This window comes from Cupressus sempervirens, chromosome 3, assembly GCF_028749045.1.
Source record: "Cupressus sempervirens isolate cs-2001-9-10 chromosome 3, ASM2874904v1, whole genome shotgun sequence".
Taxonomy (NCBI): domain Eukaryota; kingdom Viridiplantae; phylum Streptophyta; class Pinopsida; order Cupressales; family Cupressaceae; genus Cupressus; species Cupressus sempervirens.
Window position 1 is genome coordinate 974,426,132 of NC_143120.1, and position 17,013 is coordinate 974,443,144.

The 17,013-nt window shown below is 33.8% G+C and overlaps 1 pseudogene; it reads right to left on the reverse strand.

Moving 5' to 3' along the window:
• Nucleotides 1-9,330: 9,330 nt before the first annotated feature.
• LOC149570003 (peroxidase 49-like) overlaps nt 9,331-17,013 on the reverse strand; it is a 46,936-nt pseudogene continuing 39,253 nt past the window's right edge.

Sequence of the window (17,013 nt, forward strand, 5' to 3'; positions counted from 1 at the left end):
TCTCAAACATTTTAGTATTTTTCTTGTTTCCTTCTCAACCTTGGCCAAATGCCATTTGAACTTCTCAAATGCTTTTGATTTCTCTCTTAGGTACATGACAGTCATCATTCTTGAATAATCATCAACAAAAAGAATGAAAAAATTTTCACCAATATAGCTTTCAATTCCAATAGGTCCACACAAATCAATATGCACAATTTCTAAAACTTCTTCAAACTAATAGTTCTTACTTTTAAAGCTGGTCTTTCCTATCTTGCCAATTTGACAATTCTTGCATAGACCAACCTCTAGTTTCTTTATGTTAGGAATGCCTCTTACTTTCCTAAATTTACTTATTTTCACCAAGTTATCAAAGTTCACATGACATAACCTCCTATACCAAAACCAACTTTCTTCAACTTAAGCAATAAAGCATGAACATTCACCAAGTTCAAGATAAAACAAGTTACCTTTTTTTCAGTGCCTGATCCAATCAGCTTTCCTTTGTCATCCAACAACCTTGCTTTTCCATGCATGAATTCCACTTTGAATCCATTATTGAGTAGCTATGACACACTCAATAGATTGCATTTTAGTCCTTCTACCCAATATGCATTATCACTTACAAGCTCTTTGGTTAGTGAGATTCTTCCTTTTCCTTTTATGCAACAAGATTCATTATTACCAAACCTCACACTACTACCATCATAGTCTTCAAAATGTTCAAACTTAGTTTTATCACCAATCATATGATGAGAGCAACCACTATCTATAATCCATGTATCATTTTTGCTCACATGAGAAATAAGTGCCATTTCCTCATCATTATCAGACTCATCCTTCATAGCAATGTAAATAATTTCATCTTCTTCTTCATCATCAGAATTATTAGAATTCTTAGCCATGAAACATGTTTTCTTACCTTTGTCCTTGAATGATTTGAAGTCTTTCTTTCCATTGTGCTTGTGACCTTTCTTCTCATCCTTGTTTTTCTTATTTGGGCACCTAATAGCAATATGTCCAATTTATTCACATGAAAAATAGATTAGAGGAACCTTACCTTTGTATTTTCCTTTGCCTCTTGAGTATTTCCTTACTAGTAGAGCTTCAACCACCTCAAGATCACTGCCAGAACTCTGTTTTGATTCTTCTTCACTTTCTAACTAAGAATCTTTTATCTTCTTACCTTTCTCCTTGTGTGAAAGCTTGGCTTCAAATGCAGATTCAATGTTTTTGGCAGCTAGAACAGAGTTATCATAGTTATCTAGCTCAAATGTAGTCAATCTTCTAAATATGGCCTCTAGATTTATATTATGATTTGCTTCACATCTTCTTTCTTGAATTGCAGAAACTCTGATTGCATAAATAGGAATTATTGTTCTAAGAACTTTACTTATAACTGTTTCCTCCTTGATATCTCCTCCAAAAGCTTTGATTGCACTAACACTTGCTTTGACTCTTTCAACATATTTTGCAATGTTTTCATCTTCTCTCATCCTCATCTGATCAAATTGGCCTCTCAAACTTTCTGCTTTGGCTCTTCTCACATTATCATCACCTCCATAGATATCTTTCAACTTGTTTCACATTTCAAAAGCATTTTTGCAATCATTGATATCATCAAATTCTTCATAGCTTAGTGCAGATGCAATGTGTTGGCTCCCAATTTAATAGTTTTGAAAATGACCAAGAAACCAGACCAATGCATCTAAGGCTAGCAACTTCCTATAATGAATGCACCTGACTGTAGTCCTGGGCCAACTATAAGGCATAACTCCTTCTTCACTTTAGGCTTTGCAAGACCTTGAGGTTTTGAGATATGGTACTAGTGCATTTAAAACATAAATTTGAACCTAATTACTATAGATGTAAACCCCTTATATCTCCTAATAACTCATGAAATGACATAGATCTACAGTAGTTGAATGCAAATCTATGAATCTCATAAGTTGAGTGAAGGTTAATCCTTTTCAGCCCACTACAAAACATGAAAAATTGAACTGATTTGATTAAAAGATTTTGAATTCAACAAAACTCCTAATATGCAATAGCATGAACAAGTGATCCTGTAAATGATTAGTGCCTTATCTATTGGGCAATTCCATGAATTAATCACATACATATAGATATCTGAGACATATTTGTATCTTTAGATATATGATCTATCCATTCACCTTGTAAATAGACATCCATGTTTAATCTGAATCTCATTCTTACATGATATCCTTCTCAATAAACTTGTAACCCTATTGATTCCCTAAAGCATTTACATAACTCCTTGAGTCATAAGCAACAATAAAAAAACATACAGCCTTAAGGGACTGCAACTATGACCTAAGCTCTTTGTTCAAAGATCATAAAACATTGAAAATTCACTGAGATTGGAGATGAGAATCAGAATGAAACTAATGAAATTCTTGCTCCTTTGTATTCATTTCCTTGAAATAATACAATCAAATGCATGCAATCAAAACATGAAAACACCTAACATATCTAAACTATCTGTATTATCCCTCCTACTGTTGTTCATACAAGAGAGATTTGTTGACAAATATGTGGTATCACAGTATGGGAACACATCAAAACTAGATCCAAAACATGGTATCATAGTAGTGACTGGTTTTTTCTCCAAAAATTGGAACCTGTACAAAGAGAAAGAATGAGATAGATATAGGAAGAAGAAATTTTTGGATTTGATCAGGAGATGACAAGTGTCCCTTTAGAATTCCTTCCCAAGAAGATGAAAAAGCCTCTCTCTACCTTCTCTCTATAACTGCAAATCAAATCCCTTTATTTAACTTCTCAAGTGCATCAAATATCTTAGAAATTTGATGATGAAAGAAAGCAACTGATTTCTGATGTTAAAATGAACACAAGGTAAAAGTAACAAATCAGTTGAAAAGTGACTTCCAAAATGCAAGAAAACTTCTTAAAGATGATTTTCTTCACATTTGGATCACAAAAAGCCTTTAGAACTGCCCTCTAACCAATTCTGATGCTCCATGATCAAATCTGCCTATTCTACTACCAAAACCCTAGGAAACACAAATTGACCTATAACACGAACCAGTAAATACCTATGCACAATCTGACCTTATATTTAGAAAGTTTGTCTCGTTCCAATTCTGGTGGTATATTGGAGCACCCATTTCGGTTAAAAATTGCTCCAATTATGACCTTCTAAAGATCAGACCTCTGTTCCATGGCTTTCATTAAAAAAGATCAATTAAAATTGATAAAACAAAATTTTAAATTTTAAATCAAATTTTCAAATTTGATTTTGGAGGTTTGCACGTGAGTTGATAAAAATTAATTTTGGGACTTTGATTTTTTTTTTATCAATTTTCCAATCGGGTCAAACTTGGTTTGACTATCCCTACCATGTGTCAACACGTGATTTGTTTAGACCTGCACAGTCATCAAACTTTGTCACCTAGATTCCATGTCATCACCACCTCATTTCCAGTTGGTCCCACCACATAGGCACTCGCTATGTCTCTATACTAACTTCCTTGCATCTTTTCTTTAGTGACATAGCGAGAACCACTTGATTCGCCACGTGTCATGATCTTGTGCACTTGAGATATCTATTGCCACATCATAGTCTACCTCAAAACTTGTGCCATGTGGTAGTTTGGGATACATCACTGATACCCTAGTGGGACCCACATTGAAACTATGCCAAATTTTGAGGTTTTTCGACGATTCGCTATGTCGCTAGTTGAAAAACCTGGGATTTTCTAGCTAGCGAGGTAGCAACTAGCTAAATTTTTTATTTTTTGGTGAACTCAATCTCAACTTGCGCGGGACATCAAAACTTACTTGCTTCCAGCTATCTTCTACCCCCGATCGGCTATAGGGCCCCACACAACATGCAGCTTCAAAATATAGTGTCTTATTTCATCAAGCATACTATGTGCAATTATATTTAAAGACATCAAGAGTTCACATGGAACCAATGTGGGATATTTGTCTTTTGAAAGAAAGCTCCTCCATCTCATGGCTTTGGCATGATTTTTTGCCTTAACATAGGTAGCCTTTGCAATTTAATGCCCCTCCCTTTTGTGCAATTCTCAATATTGCTTGCTCAGGGTCTTCTTTCCAAGAGCCAGCCTTCTTTCTATTCATACATGGGTTTGTTATCTATTGCTATGACTTCTTGCTACTTTCTCTACCGTGGTGGTGGGGGTCCTTTATTTTTTTTTATTCGCAGGCCTCCTGAACACATCATTGGCCTCTTGCATGAGCTCTACTCCAATGTTTGGCGTGAAGGGCTCTTCTTTCAACTCCCTTACCCATTGACCTGCGGCTTTGCCTTGTCCTTTTATGGCACCTTTCTTCATTATGATGTGCTCTATTCCCTTTGACTACCCAGCTCCTATCCAAATGGTGTGAACTTTTTTGGCATATGGAGCTCTCTTGCCTGCAGCTTGGAGTTTTTTATGTTTTGCCTGCTCATGCCACATGGGGCTCTTCATCATCAGCATGGACTTCTTTACTTTTCTACTGGTGTATACATTTTCTTCTCTTTTCACAACACTCACACAAAACAAAACCGTTTTGTGTTCATTTCAAGCATTGAGTTGTGCCCGCTCGAATCTTCAATGTACAATTCAACTAATTTCCAAAAGCAAGCCTTAAGTCTCCTAGATCACTTAGATCATGGCACATCTTCTCACTTAAAGTAAGTGTTATTATCAAATATGTTTCTATTTGATTGAAAACTAGTTGTAGTCATTAGCTGAAACATTATTTTGTCTTAGTTTTGCGATAGTAAAAATTTCAAACGGTGAATGGTAGCCATGTTTGACTGATTATCTAATTCAAAGCTAAATTTTGATGGCAATATCAATGAGCAGGTTCTCAGATGATCCATTTGAGTGCAAGTGGTCATGGGATCAAGTTGCTAGCGAGTCAAAGGACATTGCCATTATGGATGAGCAGGCAAAATATTTAGGAGATCTTTAGGAATTGATATCTGAAAGAATTCACTCCTACTCCTGGGCAAGTCAATGTGAAAGTTTTGTCCCTTAAATTTGAACCAATTTTTTCTCGATTCACCATACAAAAGAAATTCAAAGAGGATATGTTTTAATAATGCATCTCTATTGTCAAGAAAGTTGTATCCCCAGACTTTGTAAAAGGAGTTCGGAAAGATCTTTTTTTTATTTGTTGTTCTACTAGGCCAATTTGATGGAGGTATCAAATTTTTGTCCCCACTCCTCACTACATCCCAATGAAGAAGTAAGGATGGGCTGATATTTGTAACTTGCAAGTTAATCTTTGCTAGAGATTCACTTGTAGACTTTATGACATCCACATGTAGTTGACACTGGTCATCAAGGTCAAATGTCTCTATAAGTTTCTCAATAGAAGCTAGATTTGTTGCTAAGATTGCACAAGGACCTGTCCAAATTCCATGCAAAAGTCCTTAACACTATTTATATCATCATTTGACTATGATATGTCAATCCCCTTTTATGTTATCTTGCAAATCTCACAATACCTTATTTATCTAATAACATCAATCAAACCCCAAAATGGGTCTGGCTAAAAAAAAAAATCGTTTCCAAACAACTAAACCAACAAATTGATCTATCGGCCCTCTCAGACTGACTAGAATTCAATTCAATCAGTAAACCATGAATTAAAACTCATTTTATCACTTATTTGCAAACTAAAAATTGGTGCCAGGAGGTCCTTTGATTGGCCTTAAAAACTGACCCAAACACCTGATCGAGCTTTGGAATCTGACCCACTAATTCTCTCTTCTGCATACTCTTACCCCCTTGAATCTTGTCTCATGACGAATTAGGCATCAAAAGATATTCGTTGTCAAAGTTACCCTCTCAGAATTGCCTACAACAAAACATGTCAGAAAACACTAAATCATGTTCAGATTTGGCTTTGAAAACTAGGCAAACTAACACTTGGGGAAATGAAAACTGGGGCATTAGTTCACTGCCATGAGGATAACATAAATATGCAATTTGGGCTCATGAAAAATAATTGGACACATTTGGCAAGTGGTCAAAGTGGGCTACTTTGATTTTGCAGATTGAAACAATGGTAGGAAAGTGATTTTTGCAAATTAAATTGGCCTGGAAAAATGTGCAGATGGATTCGTCATGACTTGCAAACTGACACACTTAAATAATTTTTAGAATACAACATAATGGTACAATCCATTTGACCTCACCTATCATAGATGAGGAGATATGACATCACAAACAGGGCTTCCGACAAATCTACAATTGCTAACACTAGTAAAAAAATTTAAATTATGTTTGGAATCATGTTTGAAAACTAATCAAACAGATTCATTATGAGCTAAAACTTGAAGTATAACAAGTTTATGATGTCTACAATGCAACACAAAAGGAATTTTATTATTTTGGTCAATCGATCAAAATTTATAATATGTCAAATAGGGCTTCCCAAAAATTTGCACAATTACACAAAAGCATGAAACAATGACTGACCAACTTTGAGGGATTCAAAACCTAATCAAATGAACTTCAAACAACTCAAAATCTGAAATATAGGTTCTTGAGTATGGACACTAGACACTCCCAAATTCGAAAATCATGAAACATTTATGGGTGAGAGATATTCAGTTGCAAACATAGCCTCATGTCACTGTTTGGCACTTACGGTAAAAATGCAGATTTGACAAATGCTTAAAATGGGACTTCACGAAATAGCTCAGAATGTCAATTTAACTTCATGGAACATGTGGATAGGCAAAATGGAAGGTTTTAGAAACATTAAACACCTCAAGGGCCTCAAAGGTACAGCCAGGTCCACATGCATTTATGGGCATTTATAGGGCTCAATTCACTCAATGGTACTCAAAATTGACCATGCAATTTTTAGTCCCAACACAATGTCTATCATCATGATGTTATGAGTCTTATATTTATCAATGTCATTTTAAAATAATGTACCAGAAGGAGTTACATATGCTTCATCTAGATATTTCAGTCCTATATCTCCAATGGAAGCCAGATGGAGTCTCATGCGACCTTGGCATGCTGAAAAGTTACCCCTATTGAGCCTTGGAATTTCCCTCTTGTAAGACATCTTGATCTTTAGCTTCGATCCTTGAAATCCTTCCTACAAGCACCAAATGCTCTTATACCAATTGTTGGAAATATAAATGGAGTAACTGAGGGGGGGGGGGGGGGGGGGTGAATTAGTTACCACAGAAACAAATCCACAGATCCCTTAGATGTCTTAAATAACTAGTTACTGCTATCACTTGGTAGCCACACAAAGAAATGTTGTAACTTGGTAGATTAACTTGTTACTGATCTTTAAGAATTCACAATTATTAACATGCATGCAAAAGTAAATAACATGAACACAAGAGACACCAAATTTAACATGGAAACCCAATATGGGAAAAACCACCAAGTAACTAGCTACTAATTTTCACTTTTTTGAAGTGATCCCTATTAGGAGCCAACCCTGTTAAAGGTTACAAAACACACAGTTAGGTGTGACCTGGTTAGAGGATTTAATCACCCTGTTAGGAGTGGCCTTGCTAGAGGTCTTTAGAAAAATTTGGTTGAACTGTCCACCTTGTTAGAGGATTTACAAAATGGTTGTTAGACCAACTCTGTTAGGAGATTTAGGAATTACTACTACAATGGTGAGAAAGTAACAATAAGTGACCTGAATGAGATGCAACTAAACTTTGCTGATATAGATCTATGTTTTGCTTCACTAGATCCTCATAGATTGAATAAATCTTTGCTGCTCCTCAAGGATATCTGATCCTTCTAAAATTTTCTCATACTTCCTCTTCACACAATCAACTCACTTGCATGCTTGCTCATTCATTCATCCATACTTTAGAATTCGTAACTTGACCTTTTATTTATACATTACAAATTTTCAAGTTGGCTCATTTACAAGTTACATTTACCAATAATCATTACATTAGTCAGCTACAAATATTACATTAAACAAATAAAATTTATTTCCCAAAATAATGAAATCCTTCATTGGCTGACCCAGCTCGATAAACACTGCTCTAGAAAATGATTTCCAATGTTAACCAAGTGAAGCTTGGTAAACACTACAAACTCTATAAAATCCTTTGGAGACTGAGTGAACTTGGTAATAACTAACTTTCCTTTGCTAACCTTGCTAGCTCGGTAGAAACTGATCTCTGCCATAGAAGCCTTCAGTGCCCAAGTGAGCTCGGTAGAAATTGTCTTCATAGTGTGACCTCCAAAAATGCTTGATAGACTCTATAATTTGCTTCGCTAACCTTCTAAGCTTGGTAGAATCTATCTTTTGCCTTGCTGACCAACTGAGCTCGGTAGACTCTGACTAATTACTGATATGACATTTGTGTAACATCAAAGACAACACACAATTGAACAACTGTATCCAACATTATGAGGTTCAATTGGAGGTTGTTTGGATGCTTTATCAACAAATTATTTTACTTCATTTTCTTCAAGAATCATCATGATTTTGAATTTCTAGGCATCAAATTGTTCTTTCCCATTAAACCTATCCTCGAGTCTAATTGTGTGTGTCATTGAACATACGAGAAAGGTGCTAGATATGTTTAAGGTTTGATTACTTAAATTTATAGAGCCTAGGTTTGACTAATAGAGCTCTAATACCATATAAAGTTTCTGCAAGTTCTATGACTAAATCAGAGATTAGATTTGATCTTCTTCTTCTCCTTTAGTCTTGTTGTGAATAGCTTCAAAGTATTGCCTTCAATTGAATTAGAGATATAATTATGAAATCTATCTTTACTTCTATAAATTGTATATGGGCAATATTGACTAAGGAACAAACTATTTTGTATTTTTGTGTGCTCTTAGACTTCAACCATACCCATTATAAATAGAGAGACATAGGGACATGTCCTTTCAAGGGACATGTCCCTTCCAAAACAATCTTTGACCAATCCTAGAAGTCGGTGACTTTTCCAAGGAACAATAAGTTTAAAATTAACTTAACATAAATAGAGTTTAGTTAAATCCAAACTAATCCTAAGTGTAGACACTGATATCCTGAAGAGGATAATGTAAATATATTTTGATTACTCTAATTCATGTAAGAATAGATCAGACCAATCTATTATTAGATCAATAGGATTATAAGTTACAGATTTAACAAAACCCTTGTGTTCATAATATACCAAGGTCCTAAAGAGAGTGAAAACCAAAACTCTTGTTCTTTGGGGATCAAAAATCATTATTTTAGAGGACAGGAGAGATTTGGGGATAATGGTTGTGCCAACGATAAAAATAAATGCACACTAAAAAACCTAGACTCATTCATGGTAGCAAAAAGTATTGTGAAGTGGGTTTCAATAGGGTGCTATAGAATAGAGCAACAATCAATCTTAAGATGCCCTTAATTTTTGGTGACAGGATTAATATTTCCCATCTTAATCATTGATTCCACAAGTTATTTTAGAAACACCTCCTCCTCTTTTGCATATAATTTCACAATCCATTATTTTTCCTTTACCCTAAGTGAACAAAATCTCATCAGAATTCAAAAGTCCTTTGTTGTTCACCAAGAGATTGAAATATGGAGTTGTCAAATTTGGTCAAAGAGATTACATCCAATGGGGAAATATTGTTATCTCCTCCTAATTGTGGGCACACAAATCCCAACTTAGTAGAATAACTCTTCTCCAAGGTAAAATTAGGTTGCCCATTTCCACTTTGGTTGTACAATCTCTATCAAAAACTTATACATCAATATTGACCAATTGTATGGCTGCCTACAAGATATTATAACATACAAATCGTGTTATGATCAAATTCATTAAATACCCACTCGTAGTTCTCTCATTTCAAAAAAACAAGGAGGAATAAGTGTAAAGGCACCTAAAAGTGCTACTAGGTCCACCTCATTGAGACCTTGACATTTGAACTTAGTGAGAAGAGTTTGAAAGGTTGAGTTTGGTGTAGGGATGTTGTTTTTTGAGCCTTGCATGCTTGCACTTGTTCAATCCCTTCTTCCCAATGTTACTTCCCAATTGGGTCCTCCACTCCGCACATCGGGATCACCTTAAAATAATAACAACTAGAAGATGAATTTCTGGATATAATTAGGAGTTAGTTTAATTAATGAGTTGAAAGGATACTATAATTGCTAGTGTATAAGGTATAAATAAAGTTAAATGGGTTTGATTTTGGAGAAATTTGTGATTACGTATTATTGGGACTAGTGAATTTTAAGGAAGCTTCCTTATTTCTTCCTTATAATATTATCCATATATGCAATGAAAACTTAAGTAAAATATCTATTTTTTATGAATACAAACAAATGTGGCTCAACAAATTTAACTCAAAATTATATGATTGAATATTTGATATAATCACAATAAAAATCCATAATTTGATATGAAGAATAAAATAGAAATTTAAAATAAAATAAAAAATTGAAGGAAGAGATTGAGGATGATGATTACCAAGACTACAGAATCACGAGCAAAAATGGAGAGAAGATCTGTTGGAGACAGTTTTAGGGCATGTCGTCTCCAACTCATTCTTTATCTAATCAATTACATCAAATCCTCTTGCTGAATTTCTGTTGGGAACTGAATTATTTTTGCTCACAATCTTGCCACTGTCATCTAGAAAGAGTGATGCATCACACCCCTATTAAGGATATACACACCTCATAAAATATCAAGAGTTTCTCCCATATATATTTACAGTTAGATTTTTAAATAGGAGCATTTGAGACATGACCATAGACCACAGAATAATAAGGTCATGCACATTTCAAATACAATGTATAAATAAGAAAAAAGCATTCAAAATATAACCACAATTATAAGATCAATCCTAATGACTGTTACCCATATCATATATATTTATATGAGACATAGAGAGAGAGAGAGAGAGAGAGAGAGAGAGAGAGAGAGAGAGAGAGAGAGAGAGAGAGAGAGAGAGAGAGCACCTTGACAAAGCAATCATGGAATTGAAGGCAGAGCAAAGAAGTCGTCATTATTGCTTCCTTCATCACTACTTTCTGAACAATAGACTTCACAATCTCCTCAACATTTGGACAAGACTTTTCATAGAACTTTGGAATCAACTCATTTTTTGAAGATCCAAAAATAAAAGCTCTTATGCTATGTAGATAATCAAAGAAATAAAAAATAGAGCATAAAAAATGAAAAACCAAAATTAGAATAAAAAATCTATTTTTATTGAATGTTTCATTCAAAAATTAAAGAGTACATTATAAAGAAAAACTAAAACACTTGACCTTGACTGTTGATCAAAAAAGATAATAAAAATTCCTAAACAATAACATGCAAAGAGAATGCATGAAAATTAGAGTTTTGCATAATATACAAACTAATTAGAAAATAATTAAAACCTATGCCTATGAGGCTAACTCCAATATGAAATTTTATTAAGAATGAAATAAATAAATAAATCTAAATTAATGCAAATGCATCACCACTACATGCACATGCAATGGAATGGTGCATGCGAGTAGTTAAGTGCATGCCTTCAATCTTCACTTGCATGAACAATGGGAATGAGACCAAGTTGAGTTCTCAAGGTACTAAAATTGGATGTAGTGAGAGCTTTGGTGAAGATATCAGCAACTTGCTCAAAAGTTGGGAAAAATTGTAACTCCACTATACCATCAGCAACCAAATCCTAAATGAAGTGATGGCGGATTTCAATGTGCTTCAATCTAGCATGAAGCACTGGATTCTTGGTCATTGTAATGGTACTATTGTTATCACAAAAAATAGTTGTAGGATGTTCCTGAACCAAATGAAAGTCTTCCAAAATCTTTCGAATCCATATCGCTTAAAATTTGGTTGTTATTGCTGCAATATACACTACTTCTTCTGAAGAGAGAGCCACAATTTCCTGCTTCTTACTACTCCATGAAACAACTCTAGAACCAAGTAAGAAAACATAACTAGAAGTTGATTTTCAATCATCCATTGAACCAGCCCAATCAAAATCCATGTAACCAACCAGCTCAAACTTATCATTGGGAGAATAACAAATACTAAAATTGTGTGTACCACTCACATATCTTAAGATTCTTTTTGCATCTCTCTAATAAGACTCATGTGGATCTTGCATGAACTAAGAGATGAGGCTCACAACATACATAATATCAAGTCTCATTGTAGTTAAGGTACATGAGGCTCCCAACCAAACTTTTGTATAATGTAGGATCAATGTGGGGACTTGGATCATCCTTGGTTAACTTTTCACCAAGGGCTATAGAGGTAGCAACTTTCATGCATGACATCATTCTAAAATACTTCAACAAATCAGCAACATACTTGGTTTGAGAAATGGATATACCATCAGGTTGTTTCTGCACCTCTACCCCAAGGAAATAATGCATAAGTCCCAGATCTGACATCTCAAATGCTTGTTTCATTTCTTCTTTGAATTTCTTCATGAGAGATGGGTTGTTACCTATAAAAATAAGATCATCAACATAAAGGAAAATAATTAGAATGTTATTACCAACATGGGTATGTGCAAGATCATGGTGTGCCAAAAAGTGGCGATCTAAAAAATCTGTAGTTCTGAAATATCTCAAACCATTTAAAAATATATTCCAACATTTTTCCCTCGCACCCTGATACTAAATGAAAAAAATTAATATGTTTATAAGGTCTAATTTATATTTTGATACCAAACCTCTATGGTCAACTTTAAAAACATCCTAAAAATGTGCTTTTGGCCTATTTTTATGTGTTTTTTACTTCAAACATGTAGCTGATGACTTTTTTTTGACCAAAAATTGATGAAATGAAAAGGGTTTCTTAAGAATGTTCCTATCTCTCCATAAATGTAAGGTTTGTCAAATTATGAGTTTAGTAAGTAATTATTACTTATTTTCTAATGGAGTTACGTACAAAGTGTTGACTGACACACTACTTAAAAAATAGCTATAACTTCCAAATGGTACAACATTTTTTAAATCCAAAAGATGCATCACATTTTATGTTTCTTCTATTATAAGGAAAAAAAATGAAAACTTCAATTTTTGAGAGTTTTGAATTAGTTAAGATGGTCAGACACGAGAGTTTTTTATTCCAAAAATACTAAATTCAAAAATTAAATATTAATTATTTATTTAGAATAAAAATATGAAAAAATATGTGTCACATGTAGGCATAGGTCTACTACTTATATCTAGAATATTATTAAAAAATATTATCATTTGATTTTGATTAAGGTGGTTAGACATACATCTACTTCTTATTTTTATTTTGAAATTTTTGTAATATTGCATTAAAATTCAAAATTTTGACCATTCAATTTTTATTTTTTTGAGATATGTCCTAGTAGTTTAGAAACTAGATTCAATTTTCTAGAGATTATTTTCTCTCAACTTTTTGATATAAAGTCAATAACAAGTAGAAAATTGCACGTCAAGTTGACATAACCCTGATTTTCTAATTTTTTATTGCCACTTAAGAGCATAGTTTGGTTGACCATGATCCTATACATACCCACATGTTGGATATAAAAGATTATCTCTGAAGGACATCGAATGAATCATTTCTTCAAGAAATAACTATCAATTTGTGCATACCAAGTATGTGGTGCTTGCTTCAATGCATAGAGTGATTTTTTCAGCTTGTAACCCAAGTGTTATTTTCCTAAAATTTCATAGCCAATAGGATGATCTACATAAACCTCTTCATCAATATAACCATTTAAGAAAGTTAATTTTACATCCATCTAATAGACTGGCCATTTGTTTTGAGGAGAAATAGATAATGTAAATTTTAACTATATCAAACTTGGCAACTAGAGCAAAAGTCTCTAAATAATCTACTCTAGGTGTTTGTGTGAAACCCTTGGAAACTAGTTTAGCTTTGTGTCTTTTCACATAATCATTAGCATGATATTTCACCTTGTAAATCCATTTGAAGCCAATCACTTGTTTGTCTTTTGGAAGTGGAACTAATTCCCATGTATCATTTTTCTCAATAGCATGCATCTTTTCATTCATAGCATCAATCCACATTAGTTTTGTCACAGCTTCTTCATACACAGAAGGTTCGACTTGAATGGAACTTAACAATGCAAATATAACAAACGAATCCATAGTAGAACTCTTGTGATTTATTTCATTTAAACTTCATAGCTTTTGTGAGGAACTTGGACTGGATTGTGAGTTTGAACTTTCACCTGAAGAGGAATTTGGTGAACTTGGGTGACTTGGGATTGATCTTCCACTTGAACTTGTGGGGAGAGGAGGGACTTGAACATATTCATTACCCATGATGAATGGTGTAGATTGTTGAACTTCTTTCTTCCATTTCCATACTCCCCCTTCATCAAAAACCACATCTCGACTAATAATCCATTGCTTTGTGTCAAGTTCATAAAATTTATATCCTTTGGTGGAGTCTGAGTATCCCACAAAGATACAAAGTTTGGATTTCACATTCAAATTTTTTCTCTTTTGAATAGGAACATGAACATATATAGGGCAACCAAATACATGAAAGTGAGCTACTAAGGGTGTGTGATCACTCTAGGCTTCCTTTGGAGAGATATTCTAAAACACTTTTGTTCATGGGCTTTGATTCAAAATATAAACTGTGGTCGCCATTATAACTCCCCAAAAATAATTTGGAAGGTTCTTAGCCTTTAACATACTTCATGTCATCTTCATAATGGTACAGTTCTTTCTTTCTACAATACCATTCTACTAGGGGGTAAAGGCTACTATAAGTTGTCTTTGAATACCATGCATGTCACAAAAATCAGCAAACTCTTTGGAGATGAATTCTCCCCGTTTATTTGTTTTGAGTATTTTAATGGAATATCCACTTTTCTTTTCTGCCATAGATGTAAAATGCTTGAAGCATTGTAAAATGCTTGAAGCTTCCAAGTGCTTCAAATTTCTACTTAAGAAATAAATCCATGTGTAGCATGAGAAATCATCAATAAAGGTCAAAAAATAGATATTCTTACCCAATGATTCCTCTTGAATAGCACCACAAATGTTAGAATGCACAAACTCTAGAGGTGATTTAGCCTTCTATGACTTGTTCACTAGAAAAATTTCTCGATGTTGCTTACCAAGAGCACACATTGAACAAAGTTCTTCTTTTTACTAAATGGAAAGAAGTCCTCTCACCCTTTCCTTTTTATGAAGGAAACTTAAGCCCTGGAAATGCAAATGACCATACCTTTGATGCCATAACCATGAATTATCTATGGTCTCCTTAAGAGCATGCATATTAGCAAAAACCAAAGTGAGAGGAAACAATCTATTCTCTGTCATACAAGTCTTTGTTACAAGATGGTGGTTAATTGATTTATCAAAAACTTTGTAGCAGTTATCCTCAAAAATAACTCTATAATTTTTCACTACAAGTTACCCAATACTCAAAATATTATGTTGTAACTTGGGCACATGCAAAGTGTCATGAATATAAGTTATTTCTCCTTGCTTAGTTTTCATAGCAAGAGTACCTTTTCCCATAACATCAACCTCTTTATCATCACCAAATTTTACATGACTTCTCACATATTCATCTAATTTGACAAAGAGATTAGATTTACTTGTCATGTGATTTGAGCACCTACTATCAAGAAACCATATGTCCTTTTGAGGTTCTTTCTCCAAATTGCTTTTAAAGAATGTAGAGTGTTGAGCATCTTCAAGAGATTCTTCAATATAGTTGGCTCTTGACTTATTCAAATCAAATTTTTTCTTTTTACATTCAAATTCATAGTGTCCATACCTTTCACAATATCTGCATTAGATGCTTCTTCAATCCTCAGAACTCCTTCCTCTTCCTCTATTATTTCCTCATCCTCATCCTCTACCACGTCCTCTTGATTTAAAAGACTCCTTGAGTTTTTCTTGATTGAAAAGGAACCATAAGTTTTGCTTCAATTTTGACTATAGACTGGAAGGCTTGCACTCGATTCTCTATTGAACTTTGCATGTGCTCTTCATCTAATTGCAAAGAACCTATCAACTCTTCAATTTTTAAGGTAGATGTATCTTTACTCTGTTCAATGGCTATGAGCATTGGATCAAACTTTGGACGAAGAGATCTCAGAATCTTTTCTACAACTTTTTGCTCTATGATAATTTCCCCTTGAGTTTTAAGATGATTGATAATTGTTTGAGCCCTCATAATAAACTCATGAGTGGAATCAACTTCTCTCATCCTTAAATATTTGAAATCTTGCAAATATTATCTTGTTAGATCCTTGATATGTTGTTTGAAGGGCTTCTCATGCATCCTTTGACTTTGTCATACCAGTTATATGAGGGAAAATAGACATTTCCAATGCAGTTTGAATGAGGAAAAGAGCTTGATTATCCTTCTTGTTGTCTTCTTTCAACTGATCCTGTTGACCCTATGTTAAGGCATTTAAACCATTCAAGTTTGTAGGCTTGGTGTATCCTCCTTCTACTAATTCCCAAAGATCTTGAGATAATAGTAGGGTCTTCATCATGATACTCCAATATTCATAGTTGTCTCTAGGAAACAGTGGAAGTTGGAATGGAAAGTTGCCACCATTTGTCATTCTGAAAGATCTTGGATAAAACCATTGCTCTTCCTATATGAGAACAATATTCTAATTTAGCCTACTCTAATACCAACTGAAGATCTAAAAATAAAAGCTCTTATGCTATATTGATAATCAAAGAAATAAAAAATAGAGCATAAACAACGAACAACTAAAATTAGAATAAAAACTTTGTTTTTATTGAATGTATCATTCTGAAATTAAAGAGCACATTATAATAATAAAAAAACTAAAAAACTAAACCTTGACTGTTGATCAAGGAAGATAATAAAAAATCCTAAACAATAACATGCAAAGAGATTGCATGAAAATCAGAATTTTGCATAATATGCAAACTAATTAACAAATAATTAAAACAAATGCCTATGAGGCTAACTGCAACATGCAGTTTTATTAAACATCAAATAAATAAATAAATAAATCTAAATTAATGCATTGTGAATGCATTGAAATGCATCACCGTTGCATGCACATGCAATGG